Raw genomic sequence first — 7,572 nt, forward strand, 5'->3', positions numbered from 1 at the left:
CTCCTTCTCCTTCTCCTTCTCCTTCTCCTTCTCCTTCTCCTTCTCCTTCTCCTTCTCCTTCTCCTTCTCCTTCTCCTTCTCCTTCTCCTTCTCCTTCTTCTCCTTCTCCTTCTCCTTCTCCTTCTCCTTCTTCTTCTTCTTCTTCTTCTTCTTCTTCTTCTTCTTCTTCTTCTTCCGCCAACACAGTGGTTCTCAACCTTCCTAATGCTGTGACTCTTTAATACAGTTCCTCATGTTGTGGAGCCCCCCAACCATAAAATTATTTCCTTGCTACTTCATAACTGTAACTTTGCTGCTGTTATGAATTGTAATGTAAATCTCTGTGTTTTCTGATGGTCTTAGGCAACCATGAGGGTTGAGACCCACAGGTTGAGAACCACTGCACAAAGGCCAGTCTGTGTTGCTCATGTGTGCATGAGTGTGAGGTCGTTCACTGGAGTTTGGCACTGGCACACCCTCAATAGTGAACAAGTCTCCTTCTCCAGTAACTATGCACAGCCAACAGCTCCTCATTCCAGGGCTTGGCTTGGGAGCGTCTCTCTCAGGATTATGTCTGGCAAGATCTTGTATGAGTCTTTTGCAGGCAATCACCACTGCAGTCTGAAATGACACTTGGGTTTATTTATTTGTTTGTTTTTCGGTTTTAATGAGACAGGGGTTCCCGGAATTTGCTCTGTAGACCAGGCGGGCCTCGAACTCACAGAGATCCATCTGTCTTTGCCTCCTGAATGCTGGGATTAAAGGCATGTGCCACCACCACCTAGTTGCTTCATTTGCTTTTTAAAGCTATGGGCATGTGACATTCAGAACAAAAAATGCCTGGTCTCTGTCTGTCTGTCTCCTTTATCTCCTAGATTAGTATCGGTCTGAATATTTGTCTGAGCAGCAAAAATAGAAACAAATTATTTCATAATGATATCTAATTTGTACCTATAGATCGAACCTCTATGGCCCTGCTAGGACTGACCCTATCTCCTGTGCCCCATCCCTCAGGCACATGTGTGTCCCTGTCCATCACCCGCTGGCTAATGCTTCGTTTAATGAGTGTGGAGGCAGCCTTGTAAGCAAAGTGAAGGGAAGACATGCTGTAAGATGGCAGCTTGCACCCTGAGGTGCGTGTGGAGGACACATGAGTGCAGTTGGCAGCCAGGCAGAGCAGCCCCACGTTGTCATGGCAATGGAAGTGCATCGATGCTAGATGTCTGAACAACCCCCACCTTTTTAAATAGCAGCTGGTCAGTGCCACCGCCATCCTTGAATTGCTCTCTCTCAAGTCACCGCTTGGCCCCAGCTGTCTTGCTCTCTGTTGACAAACGGTCGGTCGTCCTTCACAGTCAAACCACTAAGAGCACTCTAATTAATGAATGTGCTAATTATCCTGCCCAACTCTCAGGACATTTGTCTAAGTGACCTGTCACAAGGAGTGACGCAGCTAGTGCTGAGTCCCAAGGGTCTGGGGGCAGGGTCAGGGCACCAGGTGGTGGCTTCATAACCTTGGAGCTGTGGGGTACTTCTGGTGAAGTTGTCTGAAGCACAAGGCAGGTGTCTTGGGGACAAAGGTATTTCCTGCAATGGATGTGTGTTTTCCTTTTAAAAAGAATCTCTCTTCAGGGGCAAAGAGGCCTGGCTCAATTGGTGAGCCCCCAAGGACGGCTAAAGCATAGATTCAGAAAGACCAGGAACTCTCATGATTCCCAAATAATTCCACAGCAGTACTTAGAGTGGTTGGTCCACCAGGTTGGACCAAGCATGGTGTGTGTGTGTGTGTGTGTGTGTGTATTATTGTGATTATAAAAAGATAAATAGATATAAGATTATGTTCTAAGGTGTGGGGGGAGGGAATGTCTCGGTGGGCCCATGCCAAGGCATCCCTTCCCCTGAGGGACCAGCCACAGACGGAATAGTATAGAATAGAGTTTATTCAGGGCATGGGGAGGGGAGTTAAGAGGATAGTAGAGGCAGAGAAAGGCAGAGAGAGGGAGAGAGTAGAGAAGTAAAGGCAGGACATGACCACGTAGAGAGAGGGGGGAAGGGAATGGGGAGAGAGGGGGAGCAAGGGGGCAAGAGGCAAGAGAGCAAGGAGGGGGCAAGCAGCCCCTTTTATAGTGGGTCAAGCCTACAAGGCTATTGCCAGGTAACTGTGGGGGGTGGAGTCCAGACACAATACCAACATGTATGGTGTGTGTGTCTTTGACCATGTTTTGGGTAGAAATAGGCATATTTTAAGGATGTATTTCTTTTTAATTATGTGTACATCTGGGTGGACGGGGTGCTCCTGAGTTCTGGAGCTCAGACATCAGATGTGGGTGCTGGGGATCAAACTCAGGTCTTCTGCAAGAGCTGTCTTTCCAGTCCCTGGGAGGGATAATTTGTCCCTTGGAGGGCTGCGGGGAAGGGCAGCTGGAGAAGCTTTGCCCAAACCAGGTTCAGGACACAGCTGTCCAGCGTCTCATGCTGCCAGGCGCGCTTCAGTACAGACTGCGCAAGTGCAGCAGCAGTGAGGCCTGCTGCAGGTCACCCTGCCCTGCCGGGAATCCAGGACCCGCTTTCCCTCCTCCCCGCTCCTCCCGCACCCCTGCCTTTTTGTTCCGTCTCAGCAGCTCTATATTGAGATAAATGGCATTTCCAGAGGCTTCACCTCTGGTAAGTGCTCCTCTGCCGCCCGCAGCCAGAATCTTAATGTGCGCTCTGTGATTTAATGGCTATGTAGGCTGGCTATTAACACACTCTTCTTGGGTGGAGTGGACTTATGTCTCTACCACGGGCTCTTCACGCTCATTTGGTGACTCTGGGGAACTCAGAGGGGGCCGTTCCTGAGCCACTTACCAAAGGTCTTCTCAGCCTGTTGTAACGCAGCTTCGCGCTCTGTTCTGTGTAGGGGTCTGGAAGGTTTAGGAAGCTAGCAAGATCCTCCTTCTCCTGTCTCCCACAGAGCTGGGAGGAGTCCCAGTGGATGCTATCCTTTATGTGGGCTCACTGAGCACCCCTCAAACACAGTGAACATAACCACCAGAGCCGCAGAGAGATGGAGGTGAGCTCTAAGACAAGTATGGGATACAGAAACGTTTAAAAACCGGAAAACTGGCAGGCTGGGGAGATACATTGTTCTCACAGAGAACACAGGTTCAGTTGGCAGAACCCACATCTTTTGCTCACAACTACCCGTAATTCCAACTCTAAAGGGATCAATCCATGGGTACACACCACACACACACACCACACCACACCACACACACCACACACACACACACACACACACACACACACATACACACACAGAAAGAGAGAGAGAGACAGAGAGAGACCCACAAATCTGTAGGAATACACAGATGGCTCAGTGGTTAAGAGCACGGGATGCTCTTGCAGAGGACCTGGGTTCTATTCTCAACACCCACATGGCAGCTCTCATTACCTTCATTTCTAGGGCATCTGATGCCCTCTTCTGTTCTCTGTGGGCTCTAGTCATACAGATGGTACACAGACATCCATCTATATATAGTCAAAATGCCTACACAAATAATTTTTAAAAATTAATAATAACCCTTCTGGGAATTTGGGGGGGGGGCTGGAGATTTCAGTGGGTACTGCTCTTTCCACATAAAAACCAGGACCTGACTCTGATCCTCCCTAACAGAAAATCCCCTGTGTGTTTGATTACTGGCCAGCCATATTACTCTAATTGTTGAATTCTAGATCAGTGAGAGGTCTTGTTACAAAATAAAAAAAATAATAATAAGGCTTGTGGGACAGAACTGGTGGGATGTTGAGAGTATGTGATGCTCTTCCAGAGGACCCGGGTTCAATTCCTAGCACCAATGTCAGGCAGCTTACCACTGCCCAGGACTCCAGCTCTTGGGGATCCAACACCTCTGGTCTCAGCAGGCACCCCATGTATGTGGCATAAACTTAGACATACGTGATAAATCTAAAACAAAACCTCAAGGTTGACAGTGTCTGAGGAATGACATCCTAGGTTCTCTTCTGGTTTCTAACACAGATACTTCCCCTTCCCCAGTTCCCAAATCTGGAAACTTTACTTTTAGAACATAAGTGACTGGAAGGGCTGTGACTACAGCCCTAATGTGTGTCACAGCCCTAATGTGCGTCTGCTGGCACTTCCTATGGCGTTAGTTTCTAGGGTACATTGTTCTATGAGGCTCTTTCCTTCACTTGGTATTTGCTTAACTACCTGGGGATAGACACCCCCAACAGTTTGGTCCATCAAGATTGTCCTGAGAGAGGCTGGAGAGATGACTCAGTGGTTACAACCACATGGTGGCTCACAACCATCTGTAATGGGCATCCGATGACGTCTCCTGCTGTGTCTGAAGACAGTGTGCCCACATATATGAAATAAATATGGCCAGAGCAAGCAGGGCTAGAGCAAGTGGGGCTTTAAAAAATATAATAATAATAATAATAATAATAATAATAATAATAATAAAAGATTGACCTAAGAGCACAAAATAGCAGTATCTGCCCTGACAGGTGGCAGGTCCTATATACTGTTAAAAGCCCCATGTTGGGCCAGGTGTGTGGTGCTCGTCTTTTATCCCAGGGCTAGGGAGGTATAAGCAGGTAGATCTTTGTGAGTTTGAGGCCAGTCTGGTCAACATAGTGAGTTCCAGGAGATCTGTAGCTACATAGTAAGACCTTATCTTCTGTCTCCTCCTCTCCAACTCCAAAACAAACCCAAGCCGTAGGCAGGAACATCTTCCACTGTGTGGAGAAAGATGCTCTACGCAGGATGCACGGGATGCTGAGGAGACGGTGAGTAGAGGTGGGACAGGGCTCCAGGTGAGAAAGCAGGCCTTCAGAACCAGCAAGCGAGAACTCCCAACTACAAGGTCCAACCCCATTTCTGTTCTTTATAACTCTGTTGTTCAGTTCTTCAGTCTTGGGAACAAAAACACTTTCCTTTTCACACAAGCTAGTTTGAGCCGTTTCTATCCTGTGCAGAGGCCAGCAGAGGGCGTCAGATTCCCGGGAAGTAGAGTTACAGATGATTGTGAGCCGGCATGTGAGTACTGGGAACTGAACTTGGGTCCTCTGGAAGGGCAGCCAGTGCTCTTAACCTCTGAGCTATCTCTCCAGTCCGTGGCTAACACTTTATCTTTATGGCTGCTCAGGTTTCCCCTCTGGGGTCTTAACCCTGATGCACACACAAATCTTGCTGGTGTTGAGCCTATAACCAAGTGTGTTGTCACTCTGTGATTGCTAATTTATGTATGAGCGCCCTCCCTGGGAGCGCCCTCCCTGGCTTACGGGTACCCGGAGAGTTGATAGCAACATTGTTTCTAGGTGAGTTGATGAAGAGAGCCCAATGAATCATGGGATTAGGTGAAGAAGTTCTGCCTTCACTAATTTCGTTGAGATCCAATTTATTGGTGTCCGGGGAATCTGACGCCCTCTGCTGGCCTCTTCAGGAACTGTACACAAGCTGTGCCAGGGCATCTTTTATCCCTGGAGATGAACAGCTGGTTCTCTGGCTTTGGGACTCAGTCTTGACCTTGGACCATTGGTGTGGTGTCCCCAACGTCAAGCCATTGGGCTGTGACTGCAGCACACCACCAGCTTTCCTGGGTCTCCGGTTGGCATATGGCAGATCGTGGGGTTCTTTGGCCTCTGTGCAAATTGATTCTCACATTTAATCTTTTCTTACTGAACCGTATACCGCTGGCTCATGTGCATCCAAGTCCTGCACAGCACCTCTGCAAACACACCTCAGGGTTAACTGAGGACACTCAAGCTGGCTTCTGCCACTGTAGATGTGGGCCAATGGTCTCTTCACCACCCAGGCCTGTCCCACCCCCACAATGTGGCTCCCTGCTGCCGACAATGACAGTGGCCTGTGCTGTGTCCTTTTTCATGAGAGCACTTCTTGAATATCTGGGACAGGGGACAAAAGTTGTATCTCTGCACAGTTTCTGAAGGCTTGCTGTTTACACAGAAAGCTGTCCTGTTGAGTGGCAAGACGTCGCTTATCACATACATAACTCATACACGAGTACTGGATCTACATCCTTCCTCCTCCCCATAACTCCTCCTGTGTAGCCCCTTCTCAAGTTCATAGCCTCCTTCTCTGTAATTATTACTGTTATGTGCATTCACACGTATACACACATACATATAAATACATAAATATAACCTGGTGAGTTCATTAATGTTGTATATATGTGTGTGTATGTGTATGTGTGATATATGCTATATATGTGTGATATATATGTATATATGGTATATGTGTATATATGCCTGTATGTATATATGTGTGTGTGATATGTGTGATATATATGCTATATGTGTGTGATATATATGTTTATATGATATATATGCATATGTGTATATATATGTGTGTATATATATATATACATATACATATATATGTCTATCTATCTATCTATCTATCTATCTATCTATCTATCTATCTATCTATCTATCTGCTACAGGTTGGGGGTTCATCCATCCCACTCTCCATTGCCTGTCTTCACCTAGGGGTGGGGTCTTGTGAGAGTCCCCCAGACATGTTGGCATGTCAATGGGGGTCATTGTTCAGTTCCTCTTTAGATGACCACACATGGGAGCAGCTTCCGTGCCATAGAAGATACAATCTCTCCATTCTTCCTGTCACCGTGGGGACTACTCTCTTCTCATCAGGCTGGAGATGAATTCAGGGAAGCCAGCTGAGGTGTTTGAGAGGCCTCTCTGGGCATTCTCTTGGGGGTTATCTGGTTAATGCTGTTTATGACTCTCTTTTTTTCCTCTAATTTTTTTCCTTTTTTAAAAAATGATTTATTTTATGTGCATCAGTGTCTTGCCTGCACATTTGTTTGTCAGATCCTCTGGAACTAGAATTACAGACACTTGTGAGCTGTCATTCCTGTGCTGGGACTTAAACCCAGGGCCTCTGAAAGAACAGTCAGTGCTCTTAACTGCTGAGCCATCTCTCCAGCCTCCCTGTTTCTGACTCTTGATGTATTCTTGGGTTTAGTTTTAATCTTTAGCTGAAGTTTAACATTTATTTTACTGACCTTTTTTTTTTGTACGTGCATGTGCATGTATGCACATGTATGTGTCTGTGGAGGGCAGAGGAAAACCTTGGTTCTAGTTCCTCAAGTGCCATCCACTTTATCTCTTGAAGCAGGGTCTTTCCCTTCCTGGGACTCTCCATTAAGCTAGGGTGGCTGGCCAGTGAGCCTGAGGATGCTCGTGCCCCTCTTCCTGTAATATTGGGGTTACACACATTCTACCACACTTGGCTTCTTAGGTGATGTGGGGACTGAACTCAGGTCCTCAAGCTTGCATGGAAAACACTTTCCAATGAAGTTGCCTCCCAAGTTCCATAAGTTTTATTTTATTGCAGGAAAGGAGCCACTGGTTGTCTTATCATTCATTCACTCCTTATTTTCTTCACCCATCCATCCACTCATCCATCCATCCATCCATCCATTCACCCATTCATCCATTCACCCATTCATCCACTCAACCATCCATCCATTCACCCATCCATCCACTCACCCATCCATCCACTCACCCATCCATCCACTCACCCATCCATCCACTCACCCATCCATC

Source organism: Mus caroli, chromosome 5 (assembly GCF_900094665.2).
Source record: "Mus caroli chromosome 5, CAROLI_EIJ_v1.1, whole genome shotgun sequence".
In the NCBI taxonomy this organism is placed as follows: Eukaryota; Metazoa; Chordata; class Mammalia; order Rodentia; family Muridae; genus Mus; species Mus caroli.